Source organism: Eretmochelys imbricata, chromosome 1 (assembly GCF_965152235.1).
Source record: "Eretmochelys imbricata isolate rEreImb1 chromosome 1, rEreImb1.hap1, whole genome shotgun sequence".
Lineage (NCBI taxonomy): Eukaryota > Metazoa > Chordata > Testudines > Cheloniidae > Eretmochelys > Eretmochelys imbricata.
The window spans coordinates 182228496-182251987 of record NC_135572.1 but is presented as its reverse complement, the minus strand read 5'-3'; the positions used below and the strand labels follow the sequence as shown (position 1 = coordinate 182251987).

At 41.2% G+C, this 23492-nt stretch overlaps 1 protein-coding gene across 4 annotated transcripts in view; it reads left to right on the top strand.

Annotated features, from left to right (window-relative positions):
- Window positions 1-23492, top strand: part of GBE1 (1,4-alpha-glucan branching enzyme 1) — a 290444-nt gene that overhangs the window by 160103 nt on the left and 106849 nt on the right. The window lies entirely within an intron of this gene.

Here is a 23492-nt window from a genome sequence, read left to right as displayed (position 1 = left end):
CTATTTAAGCCTAAATTAATAGTATCCAATTTGCAAATGAATTCCAATTCAGCAGTTTCTCGCTGGAGTCTGGATTTGAAGTTTTTTTGTTTTAAGATAGCGACCTTCAGGTCTGTGATTGCGTGACCAGAGAGATTGAAGTGTTCTCCGACTGGTTTATGAATGTTATAATTCTTGACATCTGATTTGTGTCCATTTATTCTTTTACGTAGAGACTGTCCAGTTTGACCAATGTAAATGGCAGAGGGGCATTGCTGGCACATGATGGCATATATCACATTGGTGGATGTGCAGGTGAACGAGCCTCTGATAGTGTGGCTGATGTTATTAGGCCCTGTGATGGTGTCCCCTGAATAGATATGTGGGCACAGTTGGCAACGGGCTTTGTTGCAAGGATAAGTTCCTGGGTTAGTGGTTCTGTTGTGTGGTATGTGGTTGTTGGTGAGTATTTGCTTCAGGTTGCGGGGCTGTCTGTAGGCAAGGACTGGCCTGTCTCCCAAGATTTGTGAGAGTGTTGGGTCCAAAATACCTCTGAACAACATACTAATCCACAGAGGTCTCCCTACCAACACTACAGAAAGAGGGATTCTAGGTGGACTCCTCCTGAAGGTCGAAACAGCAGACTGGACTTCTACATAGAGTGCTTTCGCCGACGTGCACGGGCTGAAATTGTGGAAAAGCAGCATCACTTGCCCCATAACCTCAGCCATGCGGAACGCAATGCCATCCACAGCCTCAGAAACAACTCTGACATCATAATCAAAAAGGCTGACAAAGGAGGTGCTGTCGTCATCATGAATAGGTCGGAATATGAACAAGAGGCTGCTCGGCAGCTCTCCAACACGAGTTTCTACAAGCCATTATATTACCCTATGATCCCACTGAGAGTTACCAAAAGCAACTACAGCATTTGCTCAAGAAACTTCCTGAAAAAGCACAAGATCAAATCCGCACAGACACACCCCTGGAACCCCGACCTGAGATATTCTATCTACTACCCAAGATCCATAAACCTGGAAATCCTGGGCGCCCCATCATCTCAGGCATTGGCACCCTGACAGCAGGATTGTCTGGCTATGTAGACTCCCTCCTCAGGCCCTATGCTACCAGCACTCCCAGCTACCTTCGAGACACCACTGACTTCCTGAGGAAACTTCAATCCATCGGTGATCTTCCTGATAACACCATCCTGGCCACTATGGATGTAGAAGCCCTCTACACCAACATTCCACACAAAGATGGACTACAAGCCGTCAAGAACACTATCCCCGATAATGTCACAGCTAATCTGGTGGCTGAACTTTGTGACTTTGTCCTTACCCGTAACTATTTTACATTTGAGGACAATATACCTTCAGATCAGCGGCACTGCTATGGGTACCCGCATGGGCCCACAGTATGCCAACATCTTTATGGCTGATTTAGAACAACGCTTCCTCAGCTCTCGTCCCCTAAAGCCCCTACTCTACTTGCGCTATATTGATGACATCTTCATCATCTGGACCCATGGAAAAGAAGCCCTTGAGGAATTTCACCATGATTTCAACAATTTCCATCCCACCATCAACCTCAGCCTGGTCCAGTCCACACAAGAGATCCACTTCCTGGACACTACAGTGCTAATAAACAATGGTCACATAAACACCACCCTATACCGGAAACCTACTGACCGCTATTCCTACCTGCATGCCTCCAGCTTTCACCCTGACCACACCACACGATCCATCGTCTACAGCCAAGCTCTGCGATACAACCGCATTTGCTCCAACCCCTCAGACAGAGACAAACACCTACAAGATCTCTGTCAAGCTTTCTTACAACTACAATACCCACCTGCGGAAGTAAAGAAACAGATTGATAGAGCCAGAAGAGTTCCCAGAAGTTACCTACTACAGGACAGGCCTAACAAAGAAAATAACAGAATGCCACTAGCCGTCACCTTCAGCCCCCAACTAAAACCCCTCCAACGCATTATTAAGGATTCTACAACCTATCCTAAAGGATGACCCAACACTCTCACAAATCTTTGGAGACAGGCCAGTCCTTGCCTACAGACAGCCCCGCAACCTGAAGCAAATACTCACCAACAACCACATACCACACAACAGAACCACTAACCCAGGAACTTATCCTTGCAACAAAGCCCGTTGCCAACTGTGCCCACATATCTATTCAGGGGACACCATCACAGGGCCTAATAACATCAGCCACATTATCAGAGGCTCGTTCACCTGCACATCCACCAATGTGATATATGCCATCATGTGCCAGCAATGCCCCTCTGCCATTTACATTGGTCAAACTGGACAGTCTCTACGTAAAAGAATAAATGGCACAAATCAGATGTCAAGAATTATAACATTCATAAACCAGTCGGAGAACACTTCAATCTCTCTGGTCACGCAATCACAGACCTGAAGGTCGCTATCTTAAAACAAAAAAACTTCAAATCCAGACTCCAGCGAGAAACTGCTGAATTGGAATTCATTTGCAAATTGGATACTATTAATTTAGGCTTAAATAGAGACTGGGAGTGGCTAAGTCATTATGCAAGGTAGCCTATTTCCCCTTGTTTTTTCCTACCCCTCCCCCCCCCCAGATGTTCTGGTTTAACTTGGTTTTAAACTTTGAGAGTGGTCAGTTTGGATGAGCTATTACCAGCAGGAGAGTGAGTTTGTGTGTGTATGGGGGTGGGGGGGTGAGAAAACCTGGATTTGTGCTGGAAATGGCCCACCTTGATTATCATGCACATTGTATAGAGAGTTGTCACTTTGGATGGGCTATCACCAGCAGGAGAGTGAATTTGTGTGGGGGGGTGGAGGGTGAGAGAACCTGGATTTGTGCTGGAAATGGCCCAACTTGATGATCACTTTAGATAAGCTATTACCAGCAGGACAGTGGGGTGGGAGGAGGTATTGTTTCATATTCTCTGTGTGTATATAAAGTCTGCTGCAGTTTCCACAGTATGCATCCGATGAAGTGAGCTGTAGCTCACGAAAGCTCATGCTCAAATAAATTGGTTAGTCTCTAAGGTGCCACAAGTACTCTTTTTCTTTTTTCCTTCAATTCCTGTTTTTCAGCAGCGGAGTGCATCATAACATCACACAGAAAGTCCTCGTTAGTTCTTCTTGGCTGCTTTCTAATTCTGCACAGCGTGTTCAGCCACCAATAACAAAGAGGGAGGCTGGGCTCCCAGGGTCATCTCTCTGAAGTTTAAATGCAACATTTTATAGAAGCAGTATTGTTTGCAACACAGACAACACTGATTCAGTGATTTAAAACACAGCCAGTACGCTCTCACCTGTCACAAACTGGCTGACCCCAGGCAAGCACACATGAGCCACAAGACCCCCAAAATATCTCAACTTTATTCAGGCTTCATTTAAAAGTGAATTTAAGGCTGTTTAACTGTTTGAGATCTCAGATCAGTTATGGAGTCCATCGGAAGAATTTAAGCATAGTTAACTAATTCAGTTTCAAAATCCTAAATAATGTTCTAGACTAAATGGAACTTCATATTGCAAACCAATTTAAAATAAAATTGAGAAATGCAAAGGTGACTAAAGCAGAACTGAATCTGTGAATAAATGTTTGCATTTGTCTTTGGAGAATCTTTTCTTAAAATATATAGTTTGTACATGGAAAACTGAAAATATTTTCAATGTAAAATTAATATTTGCAATATAATGGTTAAACCGTTATATTAAAATGTGTAAAGTGCTCTTGTAAAATGAAAGTACTGTTTTCAAGTGCTAATGGTGTCCCAGATATAACTGAGGTTCTCACACTTTTTATCAACATTAGAAAAGCATGCTTTTAAAAAGTAGATTGCTTTCATTAAAATATGTATGTTTTCTAAACTTTAACCACAGATAATAGGCTTCAACACATGCATTTTCTTTTTACTGTTTGCATAAGCGAGAGCACTTTGATAGAATAGCATTTACAATATTAGAATTTGATTGGAACAAGTAAAGCTATTTGGCCTCTAGGCATTTCCCCCCCACACACACCTTTTTTGTTCACATTTCCCCAGGATGTAATCTCTCTTGAGTAACACTTGAGCTGTTGCCTCAGCCATCTTGACAGATAGTTACTTCACATATTTGTTCTTCTCTACATTAAAAGCTTCTAGTGTCTTTTTGTTGTATGGTATTTAATTTATTCCTTACATCCCCTATAAGGTATTAGCATGGAAATGGAGGTATGTGAGGCACTATATGCAGTGTTACAGTTTAGAATTTAATAATACCTACATTTCACCTGCCCTCTTTTCCAGGGTACACCAATTTATATCTTTATCCCATCTTAATAGTGCCTACTTGATTAGTGAATCATCTTTATCATTTTTTTTCACAGCATCATATATTTTAAGGGAAAAACAAATCTCATCCACTCTGCTTTTACTCTCAGGCCTGAACTTTGATGATTTATTTTGTAACTGTCTGAGTTAGCTGCTCGGGGCAGTGACCTTGTCTTGCAATGTATTAGCTAAATGTCATGTATACGTCACTATGTGTATATTTCACAGCTAAAAAGTTTTTTGTTTTGTTTTTTTGTTTTAATACTGTGATAAATGAAGGGGTGGGGAAGCTCCCTTTTATGGACCCAGCCAGCCATTTAGCTATAAAATCCCTCTTAGTAGCTGTTCTCTACGTGCTTTACTTGTAAAGGGTTAAAAGTCATTGTGATGCATAGGTAAAAGGAAGTGAGTGGGCACCTGGCCAGAAGAGCCAATTGGAAGGCTAGAACTTTTTAAAGATTGAAACAAGACTCCCCTTTTGTCTGTCTGTGGTTGTTTTCCTGGAGCGAGGGGACAGGGCAGAACTATGCTGTAAGAAGTTTGGGGCCAGGTATGAAAATAATCAGGATCATACCTCGATGCTACTCATTTAAAACCCCAGATATGTAAGTAGATCAGGAACTGTCTAGGAAGACGTGATTAGGTTTATCCCTTTTATTTCTTTATGGTTTGTGGTCTCCTCTGTGCTAACACCAGGTACTTTTGTTTTGCTTGTTGCCTTTAAGCTGGACCTCAAGAAACTATCCCTGATGCTTAATCTTTGTAGTTGCTCTTTTTAAATCTAGCAATAGTCTACGTTCCCAGATAATTTTCTTCCTTTTGTTTTTTAATACAATTTACCTTTTTTTAAGAACAGAATTGGATTTTTGTGTCCTAAGAGGTTTGTGCACATGTTGTTTAATTAGCTGGTGGCAACAGCTGATTTCCTTTGTTTTTTTTTCTTTCTCAGCCCTTCCCTGGAGGGCGGTGGGGGTGAAAGGGCTTGAGGGTAACCAACAGGAAGGAATTCCCAAGCGTGCCGTCCTGGGTTCTCAGAGGGGTTTTGCACTTGGGTGGTAGCAGCATCTACCAATCCAAGCTGTAACATTGGAAGTTTAATATAAGCCTGGAGTGGCAAGTATTAATTTTTAGAGTCTTTGCAAGCCCCACCTTCTGCACTCGAAGTGCCAGAGTGGGGAACCTCTGACCACCTCTCCTGACCCTGTTTTTCATTAGTTGTCCCCTGTCTTCATTTGGAACCCGGTTCCAGTGGTCCCCCCTGCTAGGCTAGGGGAGGGTCTTTAGAAATGGGCAGACACAGGTTTTTTCCAATAAGGCCAGAGTGGGGAATCAGCCTTGACAAATGCATAGTTAAAGTTGCCCAGCAGTGCCTTGTACCCTTCCAGAATATCTATGATGGCTTAAGTTTCTTATTCTGAAAACTGGAAAGTAGAGAGTTTTTAGGTAATGATTTCCACATCCCCACTCAACCTCATCTCTGTCCCCTTGGAGTTGCAGGAAGTATTAGCACCAAACCAAATTTGACATATCTCTAAGAAAATCTGCCACTTTTCATCATGTATGTGCTATGTCTTGCACAGTTCTATACGACTTCTTATTTGTAATCTCACACACCTCTTCATGTTAGGTGTAGCTGTATACCATGAATTAAGTGCAGCAGGTTGCCTGACTTTGCCATCAGAAAGGAAAGTTCAGCTGCATCTACAAGGATCACAGATCCCCCTTTTTTGGTCGGAGGGGTAGGCTATGTGGTGGAGTTCTGATATTTGAGAGGCCTAAGATGATCATAATATTGTATCTCAGGGTTTCTCAAACTTCATTGCACTACAGCCCCCTTCTGACAACAAAAAATACTACATGACCCCAGAAGCGGGGACCAAAGCTTGAGTCCGCGTGGGTCTCGCCACCCTGTAACCTGTAACCTGAGCCCTGCCACCCATGCTGAAGCCCTGAGGCTTCGGCTTTGGCTTTGGCTTTGGCTTGGGCCCTGGTAAATCTAACGCCAGCCACGGCAACCCCTTTAAAATGGGGTCCAGACCCACAGTTTGAGAACCGCTGGTCTATCTTAGTTCTAAAATCTGTGAATATATGAAAAGTTTTTTTTAAAACCTCTGTAGGATATGGCTGTCAGTCACCTCCACATGTTCCACTAAATATGTCAGAAAGGAAGGAGAAGGTAAGAGTGCTTTGCTATATTGCATCCTCTCAATACCATCAGAATGTGAAGCCTATACTGACATTTATGCAGTGCCATGCACCCTCTCTATCCTTTACAATGCACCACCAGGCTCTGTCAAGGCTAGCCTTGGAGTCCCAGAGGTAGTCCGTAGGATAAAGAATGGTTAGTATCTGGCATCTCCTGGATGGTTTTATCTCTGGAATAGACAAAGTGGTCTGTCATGCCTAAGTAGCTCATCTTCACTAGCCCTCGTCTAGCTCTACTGTTATCATAAAGACAAGGTGTGAGAATACCCTGTTTTGTTTTACTTTCCTTGCTACCCTCCACAAGTTCAAGAACAGTAGTCTTAAATCTCTGAGAGACTCAATGAGGTATCTTTCAAATGGGGAAGAGTTAAAATTGTGTGGGAAGAGAAAGTTAAATTATCTTAACTCTATTTCCTGATTTTTCAAAAGTTTAGGTTTTAGTCACCCTCTGTGGCCTGGAATGATATGTGGTATTGCAGGTACCTTTAACTCTCTGTATTTAACAGTGTTTTGGCAGTGATTTTTTTCTTTTTTCTTAAAACTTATAGTGGGGTAGGCATGATTACAGAACAGTTGTGAGCAGGTTACAAAGGGCTTCCATGTAGGAATAGTGTAGGAGGTTCTCAGGAGTGGGAAGTGGCCTGTTTTTTCATATCCTGGATGCAGTACTGACTGCCGGACTCAGGCCAGATGTGTACGTAGCATTAATTTACACTTGCTCAAAACTGCAGACAACAGACTTGCTTCCAAAATGAACCCCGTAAGGCAGGTTAAGAGTGCTAATGAGCCCAGCACACAAATCTCCAAAAGATCAGATTCATAATTTTTGGGTTCAAGGCCAATATATTTTCTCCTTAGTGTCTTTTGCAAAGAGTCTGTGAAGAACTTCCAGAGTGTGAGCTATGTGTAAGGAGAAGCGTTAAAAATTTTGTAGTGTAATAATGTCAAAATTTTACATTTCTAAACTGGTTCTTGGTACTATTTGAATAGCTGAGTTCAGGGGCAGGCCATTGCTTTTGTTTGTTGGTTGGTTGGTCTGTTTCTTTGTTTTGTTGTTAAGAGTGTCAGAGCTACACTTCTCTCCCCCCACCCCCAAAAATCTCTGTGGAAAAAGTTGTAAGATTTGAAAAACAGCTCAGTTTCTTTGGGGACTATATTTTTTGAAGAACCCTGTGTCCAACTGATTCCAAACTTGCATCACTAAGGACTTGTCTATGCTCTAACTTGCTGGCTCGGGGGGAGAAAAATCCACCCCCCTGAGCGCAGGAAGTCTAAGTGCTTTGAAGCGCTAGTGTAGACAGGCTCCGAGTGCTGGGAACCGTGCACCGAGTGCTCGGAGCTAATCACCCTCATGGTGGTGGATTACCAGGAGCGCTGGGAGAACTCTCTCAGCACTTGCGCACGACCACACTCGCACTTCAAAGCACTGCGCGGGAGCATTCCTGCAGCAGCGCTTTGAAGTTTCCAGTGTAGACATGCCCTTCCCTGCTCTGATGTGGCACAGCAGTTTTCAAAACAATCGAGTATGTACGTGGATTTTTAGAGCATTTTGATAAATCATCTTCTAAACAAAAAGTTGTGCTTTACCTTAAAAATGATTTGCGAAAGGCTACCCCATAGTATTGTCTACATTTGTTGAAAAACTTTCAAAAGCATCAAAATGGAAGGCAAGCTGAAAATAGCAGATGTTCAAGACCTTCCTTGAGAACTCTTGCTCTGTGGGTGGTTCTTTGGTTTAAGGACTATGGCCTGATCCCCTAAGCCTCAAAGTGAGTGTGAAATAAGCTGATAACCTTTACAAGGCTGTTATATCAGTCTGGTGATGCCATGGACAAATCACTTTTTCTGGTGTGCATCCTATGTGCATAACAATTCATATAGCCAGACAGCTCCTCTTCTAACTTTGAAAATATTGCTATCATGACTTGGAATGGGGTACTGGACATTAGCTGAGGTAAAATTAATCCAGTAACCTCCATTTGATGAAAGTCCGTGCCAGACTTTAAGCCACAAGCATGCTCAGAGTTATAAGAAGGGGAAAAATAAAATAATGGGTCCCCAGTCTGACCTACCCCTCATTCTCTGGGCTCCCAGGACCATAATGGTTCAAAGTTTGCCTCACTAACCTTACCTTAAGACCAGATGTAGTATAGCAATTGTCAAGATGACCTGAATGTGTTTGTGGATTTTAGAGCTCTTTGAAAAATTGTTTATTAAACAGCAAATTACACTCAACCTTAACTATGCACTCCTCCATAATATATTTCAGATAATGGAATAGAACAGAAAATAGTTCTTCATTAACAACTTTTTAACCACCTTATTCTACAGTTTTTACAAGGTCTTACTGCTCTTATTTTTCAGTAAATGTCCATATTGTTGAACTTCCTACCCTTAAAGTTTATCCATCATTAATAAAGACTGAATCCTTAGAGTGCTCCTAACATCTGGTTCTTGCTGAACTTTAAAACCTTCAAAACAAATTTAAATTTAGATTTGAAAATATTGTATTTTCCCTTAGAATTCACACTTCTGTGTGACAAAGCTATGATTTATCCTATTTTTTGTGCTATGACAAACCAGACAGAGAGAGAGCTTTCCAAGAACTTGTCTAAAATGTGTTAGTATTGCTGGGCATCCTAGGCTAGTTTAGTATGAAAACTGTTGGCTGTGGAAACTAACCATTCTTCAATTGACCACTATTAACTTGTGTGGAAGACTGGCATTTATAACATGGAATAGATGAGGTATTTGACTTGTTCAGGCCATTCTCCTCCAAGGAGGCTGGACTGAATATATAGTGTATGGAAGATGGCAGCACAATTAGTATTTATGTTCTTCTGGGATTATATGAACATAATTTACACTGTGAAAGCTGCAAATTCAACTGGGAGTGAATGGATATGGCAATTAATAGAATCCAAGGCTGGAAGAGACCATTGTGATCATTGAGTCTGACCTCCTACATAACACAGGCCATAGAACTTCCCTAAAATAATTTGTAGAACATAGTTTTTTAGAGAAAAACCCACCTGTGATTGAAAAACGGTGAGTGATAAGGATCCACCACGACCCTTGGTAAATTGCTCCAGCAGTTGTTTGTTGTTGTTGATAATTTCCACCATATTTCCTGTCTGAATTTGTCTAGCTTCCACTTCCATCCATTGGATCATGTTGTACCTTTCTCTGCTCTAAAGAGCCTATTGTTAATATTTGTTCCCCACATAGGTACTTATAGACTAATCAAGTCACCCTTAATTTTCTCTTTGCTAAACTAAATAGATTGAACTTTTGAGTCTAATGCTATAAAACAGGTTTTCTAATCCTTTAATCATTTTCATGGCTCTTCTCTGAACCCTCTTTGTCAAATTCCTTCTTGAACTGTGGACACAACAATTGGAGACTGTATTCCAGTAGCAGCTGCACCAGTGCCAAATAGAGGCAAAATAATCCCTCTACACCTACTCGAGTTTGTCCTGTTTATGCATCCCAGGATCCCAGCTGAGTATCTACCAAGACCCCCAAATCTTTTTTCAGAGTCAACATTTCCCAGGATAGTCTCCCATCCTGTAAGAATGGCCTGTGCTCTTTGTTCTTACAGGTACACATTTGGCACATTGTTTGCTTGCACCCGGTTTAGCAAGTAAACCAAATTGCTCTGAATCAGTGACGTGTGTGCTTCATTATTTACCACTCCCCCAATTTGTGTCATCTGCAAACTTGATCCATGATGATTTTATTTTTTCTTAAGGCCATTGATAAAAACGTTAAATAACATAAGGCCAAGAACCAATCTCTGCAGGACCCCTCTAGAATCACACTCAGTTGATGATGATTCCCCATTTGAGACCTATCAGTTAGCAAGTTTTTAATCCATTCTATCATTCTAGTTTTTAAATTAAAATGTTGTGTGGTACCAAATCAAATGCCTTACAGAAGTCTGAGCATATTATGTCATCACTATTACTTTACCTACCATGTGTGTAATCTCATTAAAAAGGATATCAAGTGAGTTTGATAGGATCTGTTTTCTATAAATCCATGTTGATTTGTATGAATTACATTACCCCCTGTTAATTCTTAAGTCCTATATCAACCACTCCATTTTCTTGCCTGGGGTCAATGTCATTATTACCCAGTCATCCTGGCTGCCCCTTTTAAAACTGGGCTCAGCATTAGCTTTCTTCTAGTACAGTGGAAACAGTGTTATCACCATTATGATGAAACTGTCACCTTTGCCCCCCAAATACAACACAGAAATATTTATGGAACGCTTCTGCCTTTTCAGCAATGTTATTGATGATTCTTCCATTTCCTCCCAGTAGTGGACCAATACCACTGTCAGGATTATTTTTTTCCCTAATACATTTTTTTAAAACTCCTTATTGTCCTTAACTCTGCTGGCTATTGATTTCTCCTTGTGTCCCTTTGCTTCCCTTATCAATATTCTACAATTCCTAATTTCTCATTTATATTCATTACTATCAACATCATCTTTCTTCCATTTGATCAAATACTGTGTGTGTATGTGTGTGTGTGTATATATATATATATATATATATAATATATTTTACTGGTCTGCACTTCTTCATTTTGCTTTCACATTATAAATGTTAACAAGTTATGATCACTTGTACCAAAGCTACCATTGATTTTTTACTTCTGTGATCAGTTCCTCTTTATCTGTTAAGATAAGGTCTAATATAGAATTCCTTTTTGCTGGATGCAACACTTCGTGAGTTAGGAAGCGGTCATTTTAATTTTTAGAAATTCCAAGGATGTTTTAGTATTGACATGCTGAAGTCTCATGCTGCCACTCAACTTAAAGACTCCCAGGATCACAGGAAACCTCCAAACATCATAGATAGATAGACAGATGTGTAAAGAAACAATCGTCCTGTTCCCTACTGTGATTTGATGGTCTGTTGTAGACACCTATTAATACCCCATCTTTTGCTTTATCTGTTAGGACAGCGATCCATTAGCATTCAAGGTCATTTTCTTCTGATTTGTCAGTGATTTGGAAACAGGTAATGCCATTTTTGATGTACTCCCCCTCCCCTTTTGCCCTCTCAGTCCTTCCAAAATAAATAATTGATTTTAACATTCCAGTTGTGTGAATCACCCCACCAAGTTTCAGTAATACCAATTAGATTTGAATTTATGCTCATAAATGAACAATTCCTTTTGTTTCTTAGTCAGGCTCCTAGCATTGGTGTATAAGCAATTCAAGAATTTCTCATGTCCTTGATTAATTTTGTTCTCAATCTTTCAGGTTGTGCAGAGCACTCATATCTTTCCTCTTTTTACCCTCCTCCCCTTTTGCTATTAGATTAACTCCCTCCTGATTACTCAAACTATACAGTCCCCCTCACCAGAGAAAGTTGACCACTGTACACCACTTACATAGCCAGCATTTCACTTCTAGAATCTTCTGCTTTCTGTCTTCTTTCACTTGTGGGGAAAGGAAGAATCTCTGAGAAGATCACTTGGACATGTTTCTTCAGTATGCTTCCAAGTTCCCTGAAGTCATTTATTATCTGTGAGATATCTTAAGATGCAGTGTCACTAGTGCAGATATGAATAATCACCACTAGATCCTTGCCTGTCAACTTAGTGACATCTCATGTCTTGGCTCTGGGAAGGCAGCATGCTGTCCTGTTGTTTAATCATCCCTTGCAGAATGTTCTTTTGATACTTCTGAGTACTGAATCTTCAACAAGGGTAATCTGTCTTCCTGGGGAAGTTGGAGAACTCTTTGAGGGCAAGCTTGATTTTCTTACAGGTTGGGCCGAGCTGCCTCCACATGTGTGCCCCGTACATCACTTTGTTACCTTGGACCTGCTGAATCTTGAGATATCTGTGGGCTGTTCCTGGTGTGGGTCATAGCTGAGAGTGCCAAATTCAGGACAGATTGATAAAAAAGATATGGCAGACACCTCAAAAACTGGTGGCTTATTTTATAGATTCCCCAAACCAGTAACAAAATAAGCATCTGTATCACCACACTGGTTACCAAGAAGCTAAAAATAAGAAGCCTTAGGCAATCCAGCCCCTATCAACACCCAGACATCTGGTCTTTATGATGAGAGGTTACTGATAACCAGATTCATCACATATAAGGTTCTTCTATCCCAAAGAATCAGCCACTTACCCAGGTCAATATGTATACTTTCGTGTTGAGGACCTGGTGTTGATTTGAAACTTCTAGTTGTGTGGAATTCCTTTTGCTTCTCTTCTCTCTGGTGCCCACTGTCTACGTATAGTCCTCTATCTCCAGCCATGTAGAATGTCACCATGACCTCTTGTCTCTGGTGGTTAGGAACTGCCTCTTCTCTGTCCCACAGAAGTATCTGAGCAAGATAGCCACCCTCTCTAGACTGAGAGTTTGTATAGATAATGTTGTAGCCTGCAGCAGAGGAATGTAAATTTTAGTCTATACTAGTATGTGGCTCATGAACTGGCCCACCTGGAATCTGCTGATGTGCACTGAAAGTTCCCTAGTACAAATTAACATAATACTGTTTGAAACAGGACTGCATTAAAATGTGCACTAAAACTTTTAATGCGCATCAACAAGGTTCAGTTAGTGGATGACATGCTAGTGCAGACTACAATTTATACCCCTTTGGTGTGGACTGAAGCACCATGTAGATAAGTCATTACACCTCTAAGATATTGACACAAGCTTGGACCTCAGAGGAAGGGAGTGGGAGTTCACAATCCTATCATGGCTGTTATGAAAGCGAAAAGACAAAACATTTTAAAATGACTTTTCTAACATTTTACGAAATATTGTAAGGACGCTAAGGTCAGATGCTATTAAAGCAAATTGACTCCATGTTAAACACCATTTGTCTAATAATGAAATGTCAGAGTATTGGCTAAATGGCTACTTTTCGGTTCTTTTTCTTGCACAGTAGAAAATGTCGTGTTTCATAGAGTAAATGCTCTCGAAGTAACATCTGTTAAGAAAAATATATTCTTTTCAAAATCATGTTGTAAAATCTCAGTGATGTACACTGAGTGTGACCCATTTTGGGTTTCAGAGCAGTAAATCAACTCAATAAAAATAAAAACAAATTGGTTCCTGAAGATTTAATAAGCACTTCATGTAATTGGGGATCGGCAGCGGGCGGTTGTGTTTGAATTAGCTTCACAGATTCTACAGGAGGTGTCCACCGTTTCTTCTCCTTGAGACTCTCTGGCAAAAGTTTCCTTTTGTTGTTGTTGTTTGCTGTTAGGCATTTGTAACATGTCAGTTAACATTGTGTGAGAACAGAAATATTGAAATACTTCTCATTACTGCTTAGTTCTGAGCAGGCCACATCCCGAAGAGTAGAGAATTCATAAAACATTCCTTCAGCCTTTCCAAGTAATTGCTGAAGATAGAGAGCTTGCCATCTTTCTTTATCCATATATGGATGATAATGATGAAGATACTCTTGTATAATTTTTCAGATCTGGCATTAGAGTGAAAGACCCTTTTTTAATCACCTAAAGAATCCTTGAATCAATAAGGAACACTAGATGTCAAATAGAGCGGTTTTAATTTCACTTCAGCTGTGTGTCTTTCCTTGGACTACTCAGGCTTGTTAGCTTCCACTTCATTTGTCTGGAGTACAAATGTCTTTTGCATTATAAAAACTGATAGACAATATACAAATGGTTAGCCCTGAATTTACTTCAGGTTGGTTGGTTTGTTTGTTTGTTTAATTGCAATGTTTAAGTATTGAGCATGATTATCCTTTTTAAAAACTTGGGTATATAAATGCCTATTGTGAAATTGCTTGGGGGGAGAGGGGTTTCTGACATGAAAACTCTCAAGTTTTCAAGGAAGATAAAGCACCACTCTAATACTGTAAAAAAAAAAAAAAAAAGTTGTAACAGCTGTATGTCTTTTAATGTTTTCCTTTATTAAACTTTCATTAGTGTAAAAGAGAATGTGCCCTAAGAATAGTGAACTACGCGTCAGGAAGTGATAAAGATACTCTTATCGAAGCATCTTCTCAAAGGCCATTAATCTGTGATTGCAGAGGGGGAGGACAGGAAAGAGAAAACCAGCATTGATTTGAGTTATGTGCTAGCTAAAGCAGAAATCACTTGTCTGTCTTGGCAATATTGGAACACATCATTTCTATCAGTAAAAATATAGCATCCGTCTATCCTTTTTTATTAGTATCTGATTGAAGCCTAATAACTGCATATTTGCAAAACCTTCCTATTTTCTCAGCATGAGCACTTAAATATTAATTGTATTTAAATGCTTCTCAGTAGGGGCAGTTGTTAGACTTATACTTGCAAAGGGCACTTGCATGCAAGAGACCTCCGTTTTTTTTATTTGTGAAGATTAACAGAGAGATACCAGTAGTTTTGCGATAGTGATAGTTTACCCTAAAAGTTTCAAATGTCAAAAAGCAATCGTTTATAGAAGGCTAATCTGTTTGGGGTGCTACTTTGTTCTATTTATCTTCTTACGTACCTCTGAATCAGTTAACAAAGAAACATTGTCTCCCAGATTATTCTAAAACAGTCTTGTACATTGAGAGTTCTACATACTAATTTTTACTAAATATATTTTTAATTTTTAATATCCAGGAAAGAGTACAACTCTGCTGAAAACGGAGTTGTCCATTTATACTGCTGGATTTGAGCCCCGAGAGGTTGGTTGCATCTAGAACGATTAGTATCTAAACTTCCCTAATTTTGGGGATGAGTGATCTATCTGGGATCATATTCCAATGAGTTAAAAAAGAAAGAACGGTACTAGGTACACGTTAGGTGGCTGTTTCTGAGGATTGCCTCTGCATCTGTATAGCATGAGAGGTTTGTGGTGCCTCTTTATGCTAGCGACTGCTGAGGCAAATTTAGGCTGAACAGAACCTGTAAGTAATTGCTTTATAACCAAAGGTCAGTGCCCTTTTTGTCTGTGTTGTACCAACAAATAAGGGATTCCCTGCCCCTAAATAATTATTAAGTAGGAATATGCACCAAATGTGCATTTTCAAATATTTTAATCAATAAATGTTACTTTTGAGCTGGTTACATCACCGTGAATGACTAATCACTTGGCAGAAGCTTCTGTTTTTCCTGATACTTCCCACATGAGGTCCTGTCTGATGTAGGACTCAAAGTACAGATTACTAAATTATGATGAAACTGCATATCTTCAAAGCTGGTGTGAGGTTAATTTTTATTTTTTTAAGTGCCTAATGTGTAAAGGGATTTTAACATGATTAAATCAACTAAAAGCAAGTTTTTTTCTTTATTCCTATTGTGTAAATCAGAGAATATTCAAAACTATTCTGCATTCTGAGAACCCCTAATTTACAACTTAAAATGATAAAATTGATTTGGTTCTATTTAAGTAGATGAAAAATAGTAGCTTACTCTTCCTTCTAATTCATCTTAGTGAACGCAATGTAATATATTAGTCTTTAAGGACTTTATGTACATCTCGTACTATAACATATTGGTCATGTTTTTTTGAAAGTTATATGCATATCCGTCAGCTATTTCTTTTGAAAATACACTGTAATTACTCACCGTTACAAAACATACATAAAATTAGCTGTTGCTGTGCTTACTGGAAGTTTTTAAATGTCTTTTTTAAATAGAATATTGCTCAATCAAGATCTTATGTTAATTCTCCCTTGAATTTGAATTCTGCTGCAAATAGAAAAGGCACAAAATGTATAATATATTATTCCACAACAGTCTGCTATATATGGTATATCATTAATACAGCTTTGAAACTTTACTGTGCTTTTAGCCATCTTATTTTTAATGAAACAAACACAGAATCAGTTTCTTTATCTTGTCATATCTTTTTTAAACATTCTCTTTATTTTTTAGTAGTTTAACAGTATTGTACTGTGTGGGTTTTTTTTGTTTTGTTTTTTTTAAATTTGTCTGCTGCTGCCTGACTCTGTACTTCTGGTTCCAAACGAGGTGTGTGGTTGACTGGTCAGTTTGTGACTGGTGTTCGTAACTCTGAAATTCTTCTGTACTTACAACTTTTAAAATAATTCACTTTTTACTCTATTTTTCATGTTTCACATTTGAAATAAGATTGTCCTGATGGACTTTCTCGAGGGTTTCGACGTATTACATTTTAAATGAAGAGTAGGGGTGCTGATTCTTTAACAAAGACATCTTTTGTCTAGGTTCTTGGTAGTCCATTAAAGTGACATAGGTGTTGTCAAAAAACAAACATACATTGAAAGAATCTCACTAAAAATTCCTTTCCCACTCAGTTGCTCAGCTTTCAGTCTTTTGAGTCTTGTGATGTGATAATTTCACTGGCTATCCAGTTGCTGTAGCTTTCTAGGGTTGGTGAGACCTGAATTTTTAACAACAAAAAACTTGGTTACTTTTTAAAGTTATTTTTGAACTACTTGCAGGGCGGTTTTTACCCACTATAAAAACACAAAAAGGCACAAGTTAATTTTTTTAACCTGTGGAGATCACTGGGGCCAAGCAGTCTTGTACAGCCCACATCACTGTGTCCTCTCTGCTCTTCTTAATGAGTTACCTAGGGCTTGGCTACACTTGCAAGTTACAGTGCAATAAAGGAGCCCCGGGCACCCTAGCTTACTACCCGTCCATGCTGGCAAGGCATGTAGAGCGCTCTATCTCCACGGCTACAGCGCTTCTGGTACTCCACCTCAGCGAGTGGAATAACGTTTGCTGCGCCACTGCTGGAGCACCGTGGTGCCAGTGTGGACGCCCTGGTCTGTTGTTGCGCTGTGATTGGTCTCCAGAAGTGCCCAACAATGCCTGTTCTAGCCACTCTGGTCATCACTTTGAACTCTACTGCCCTGCCCTCAGGTGACCAACCGTCAGACCCGGCCTTTAAATTCTCTTGGAATTTTGAAAATCCCCTTCCTGTTTTGCTCAGCCAGGCGTGGAGTGCTCTCAACAAATCTTTCCAGGTGACCATGCCGCCACGCGCCAGGCAATCCTCAGTATGGAGCAATGGCGAGGTGCTGGATCTCACCAGTGTTTGGGGGGAGGAAGCTGTCCAGTCCCAGCTGCGCTCCAGCTGCAGGAATTACAATATCTTTGGACAGATATCAAAGGCCCTGTTGGAAAGGGGCTATGACTGGGATGCACTACAGTGCAGGGTTAAAGTGAAGGACCTGCAGAATGCTTACCACAAAGCCCGAGAGGCAAACAGTAGCTGACCCCGCGACCTGCCATTTTTACAAAGAGCTGGACGCGATATTTGGGGGCGACCCCACCTCCATGCCGAGTACCACAATGGACACCTCAGAGGCCAATGTAACAAGGCAGGAGGAGGAGGAGCAGCAAAGTGGGAGCAAGGGTGCTCCGGCGGAGGAAGACACCCTGGAATTCCTAGATGCATGCCCTCAGGAGCTGGTCTCAAGCCAGGAGGAAGGTAGCCAGTCGCAGCAGCCGGGTTCTTGGGGAAGGACAAACACCAGAGGAGGTTCCCAGTAAGCAGCTTTTATTTCGGGAAGGAAGTTATTTGGTGCAGGCTCTTGGGGTGAGGAGGCTTAGGGCTGCATGCATGCCTAGATGCGGAATAGGGTGTTGATGAGCTCTCTCATATCGCGGTAATCGGCCTCAGTGATCTCTTCAAAGGTCTGAGCCAGAACTTGGGCAATGCGTTTGCACAGGTTTTTCAGGAGAACCACTGTGGTCCTTGTCCCAGTAAAGCTAACTTGTCAACGCCACTGTGCCATGCGGGCCGGGGGGGCCATTGCTGCACACAGGCAAGCTGCATATGGGCCAGGGTGGAAGCCGCATTGTAGTAGAAGACCCTCCCTTGCTTCCCTGGTCACCCTCAGCAGCGAGATATCTTCCAGGATGAACTCCTGTGGAAAATGTGGGGACAGTGTTCAGTATAGGGGCCCCCCGCTACTGTTGGCTCTCCCCAAGACACAGAAGAACCCAGAAGACAGTACGGCCGTGAAACAATCAGTCACGCTTGACCCTGTGCTTGCTTACCATTTTCGGGCTCCCGTGGGTTACGTGCACTCGCTTTGGGACAAGCAAATTATGCTATTGTGTAGACTATGCTTGCCCTTAAGTAAGGGAGAATCATTGCTCTGTCTAGTGTGAACAATGCTGCCTCTGTTTAAGTGTTTCATTTTGCCTTTACAGATGCAACCTTGAGATCTCCGCTGTCCGTCTTATCAACGGCCGAGAGGCTGCAAAGAATCAGGAAGAGGCCATGTAGAAGCAAAGAGGACATGCTGCATGAAGTCATGCAGCATTCAACTAATGAAAATTAAAAAGTGCCGGAGTGGCGGGAGAGTGAAAGGAGGGTCCGCCAGCAAAATGTGGATTGCTGGCACCAAAGCACAGAGCGGCTGTTAAGCATCATGGAGTGCCAAGTAGACTTGATCCATCACTCGTAGCCATGCAGGCGGAGCACTACCGTTCCCGTTTCCCCCCCTCGCTCCCCGCAGCCCTTATCCCAAAACTCTTTCCCTTGTGCCCCCATGTCACCTCCAAACCACCTTCCGCAACATCCAGGTTCTTAGCACCACACGCTGCCTCCAACACCTTCACCACCCACCCCTGAAAACTACGACCCTTACCCGCTGCACTCAACCCCCATCACCATGCAGTATAGCCATCCTGAAGTGTAGCACGCATTGCACAGCACTCCAGACAGAACATACGCATATCTCTGATTCCCCATTCCCCATCCCACCCCACCCCCTTGCCCTTTGTGTTTCCCAAGCAGTTGTGTTGTATTTCTTTTCAATAAATTGATTTTTTCGCTTTGAAAACGTTCTTTATTATTGCATAATGTAAAAGAAACCTTAGCCCAGGAAAGTAACAGGCACTGCAAGTCAGTGTATCATACATAGCAAACACACTTACCGCACTTCACTCCTGTGCAGGGCACCACACTAAACTTTCAGCCTCAAATTACTCCCTCAAGGCATCCCTAATCCTTGCAGCCCTGCACTGGGCCCCTCTAATAGCCCTGCTCTCTGACTGTTCAAATTCAGCCTCCAGGTGTTGAACCTCTGATATAACGGCGGGGATGCTGTTATTGACCAGGTCCAGCTTCCCATACAGAGAGCGCCAGCGACCCTCTAAATGGCCAAAAGCACACTCCACAGTCATTCTGCACCGGCTCAGCCTGTTGTTGAACCGCTCCTTGCTGCTGTCAAGGATCCCTGTGTAGTGTTTCATGAGCCATGGCATTAAAGGGTAAGCGGGGTCTCCAAGGATCTCAATGGGACTTTGACTTCCCCTACTGTGATCTTCTGATCTAGGAAAAAAGTCCCGGCTTGCAGCTTCCTGAACAGGCCAGTGTTACGAAAGATGCATGTGTCATGCACCTTTCCGGGCTAGCCTGCGTTAATGTTAATCACCCACAGTGATCCACAAGCACCTAGAGAACCATAGAGAAATACCCCTTCCGATTAACATACTCACAGGCTAGGTGGGCTGGTGCCAGAATTGGAATATGCGTCCCATCTATCGCCCCTCCGCAGTTAGGGAAACCCATTTGTGCAAAGCCAGCCACAATGTCATGCACGTTATCTGGAGTCACGGTTCTTCTGAGCAGGATGTGATTAATGGCCCTGCAAACTTGCATCAATAAGATTCCAACGTTCGACTTCCCCACTCCAAGCTGGTTAGCAACTGATTGATAGCTGTCTGGAGTTGCCAGCTTCCAGATAGCAATAGCCACCCACTTCTCCACCATCAGGGCAGCTCTCAATCTCGTGTCCTTGTGCCGCAGAGTGGGAGGAGCTCCTCACACAGACCCATGAAAGTGGCTTTTCTCATCCGAAAGTTTTGCAGCCACTGCTCGTCACCCCAGACTTGCATGACGATGTGATCCCACCACTCAGTGCTTGTTTCCCAAGCCGAAAGCGGCGTTTCACAGTGGTGAGCATGTCTGTGAATGCCACAAGCAAATTCGTGTAGTTTGCGTTACTCGAGTCGATATCATCATCTGAATCCTCACTGTCCCTTTGGATCTTAAGGAACAGCTCGACCGCCAAACGTGATGCACTGTCGAGAGTTGTCAGCATATTCCTCAGCAGTTCGGAAAGGGAAGACAGCGCGCGCAGTACAAAAACCGTTGAAAGATGGCGCCAAATGTGGACGGAAGCAAAGGGAATGCTGGGATGCGAACTGATGCATCACGGGGAGTTGGGACAGGGCCCAGAATGCCCTGCACCTCCAGCCCCCTTCCCACAAGCCACAGTGCCAGAATGGGAAGAGGTGCTCTGTGGGATAGCTGCTCATAATGCACCACTCCCAATGCCCCTGCCAGTCCTGCAAATGTGACCACGCCAGTGCACTTACAGCTGTCCGTGTGGACAGACTGCAGCGCTTTCCTTACTGTGCTGTATGAAGGCGGATTCAACTCATAGGACTCTACTTCTGCAAGTGTTGCCATGCCCCTAGGTTAAAGCAAGTTTGGATATGTCTTCAAACTTCAGATTACATCCCTGGTTTCAGTGTAGATGCAGCCTACCTTCACTCTTACAGATGCTCTGCGTGTATCCGTCTGGTTTATTTGTACTCAATAAGTGCACATTGGAAGACTTTGAGGACTCTAAACAGCTCATTTTGTTTAATAAAAGTATGCTTGTCAGTGTGTTTTAGCAGCTTTATGCTGCTGTAGATTTTTTTTTTTTTTTTTTAAAAAAAGTGTAACATTTTAAGCACCTTAGGCAGCCTTGAAGATTTTCTTCTTTAAAAAAAAAAAAAAATCGTTTAGCAAAAAGAAAAAGATAGCTCTAAGGATGTGCCATTAAAATAAATGGAATTTATAATCAAAGGAGAGGTTAGTGCACCGGTAAGTATATATATATTATTTATTTATTTATTTCTGGTTTGTTTGTGTGTAAGACCGTGCTTCTGGAATTCACTGTATATGGGCAGGCAGGCCCAGTATAACCCAATTGACTTCTGTATGGCTCTGCAAAGACACAGTGCATTGCAGGATTGAGGTGTAAATGTGTCACTTAACATATTCATTAATATTGTAATTGTTAATATTGTAAAATATGTAGCATAAATTATATAGATTGTGCAATGTAATTGAGCTAGCATTGCTATTGAAACCTTAATTTTCCAATTCCCTGAATTTTGGTAATTTAGTCACAATTTTAAACAGGCTACAGGCAAAAATGTTTCCTGTGGCTTGGTTCCAGGAACTTACCAATTAAGGCCTGGTTCCTCAAATGTATTATGCATTTTATTAACTTTATGCATTTGAGCAGTCTTATGGGAGTTGATTCATATATGGAAAGTTTCTTTTATGTGGGAGTGTGGAAAGATTTGGTTTAAAATAGAAGGAGATGTAATATACAAGGTACTTGTGTTGCATTGGTTTTCACAGCTATTTTATTTTATGTGTTCTAGGTGTTTAAAAGATCAAAAATTAAAACATAACCTGCAGTGCAAAGTTCACAGCAGTTTACAAGTCTTTTGATATATCAGCATCACTGCTACAATTCAAAGAGAAAAAATTCTTGCCTACTTCTAATATTATGAATTCTACACAGATAGCAATATGAATGTAACCTAATCAAGTTCAGCAAAAAGATCATGTAGCGTAGATCTAGTCTAAAAAGGCAGCGTGAAGATGATGTGATAGCAAATGATCATAAAGAGTAAGGGGCGAAAATACTAGGGGTTAAGAATTTAAGATACATTTGACATTAGCAGACATTCGTCTGGAAAATGTTTAGTAGTATTTTATATTACTTAGAACTCAGAAGCATCAAACAAGATAGGGGCCCCTTTGACTGTTGACATGGTGCAAAAATATGCCAAGGTAGTTCCTCCTGCAAAGAACTCAATTGCAGGAAAAAATGACACAGGAGAGGGGAGGGGAGAGAGACCCAAATATATAGAATTGTTGAATAAGTTTGTAATCTTTTTATATTATAAATAGATAAAGCAGGTACCAACTATTTCCCTTGCCCCATATCCTCCTTAACATTGTAAGACACTTAAAAATGTTGGCAATTTTAACAGGAGTCATATTAAAAGAGTTGTTTTTGCAAGTCAATAATATTAGTGGTATTGGCTGTATTTCCTATAATAGGAAATAGGGACTCTAGAGGTAATAGGCACAAATGTTTTCTCAAGTGAGGATTTCAATGGTAGCTGCTCTAATACTGCCAGGTATTATGAATCTTTTTCTCTGCATGCACATTTTTAGCATACATGAAGTACACAAAAATAAAATAATAAATAATAGAAAATGTAGATACTGTAATGAATTGTTTAATGAACTCTACTTGAATAAACAATGTTACTCTCTCAAGGCCAAATCATTTCACACAGTGCAAAAACAGAATATGGGTTTGCATACTGTGATTCCATGTGATTAGGGGTATGTCATGTAATATGTTCCCCTTTCTTCCATACAACAGTTCCACGTCAAAGCCAGATTGAAAACCATTGGTTCTACTATTTTATACTATCCATAACCCTATGTGGGCATAGGTGGGTTTTCTAGTGGATTCTGTGTAGCTGTGGATCACTTGGCATACTCCACCTTTGCAGTAGCACAGATTAGAACATTGTTAAGCATCATGTAGGTGGTGTGGAGTTCTCTCTGCAGAGACTTTCTGTGGCAAACTACCCCAATGCAGTGTGAGCATACTGGTTCCAAGGTCGTCTGGACTATGTCTGCAGAGATTGAAGATTCAAGAGATTGAGGTTTACTGGTGATATCCAGACTGTCATGAAGCTTTGAAGTGTGTATGTTGCAATTTTTATGGAAGCTGTTCTTGGCTTATGTACCTGCTGCAAAAGAATGCTACGTTATAAGAACATTCCATTTGTTCAGTTACCATCCTGTCCCTCTGGGATTTTTTCTGTCAATTTCTGTTGTTTTTTTTGTTGTTGTTTTGTTTTAAAGTTAGTGTGTCCAGTGACCTCAGATTACATAGCTTCATCCTTCTGTAACTCAACCTTTCTGATTATCCTGGGAACTGGTATTGGCTGAAACTCTCCAAACACTTTA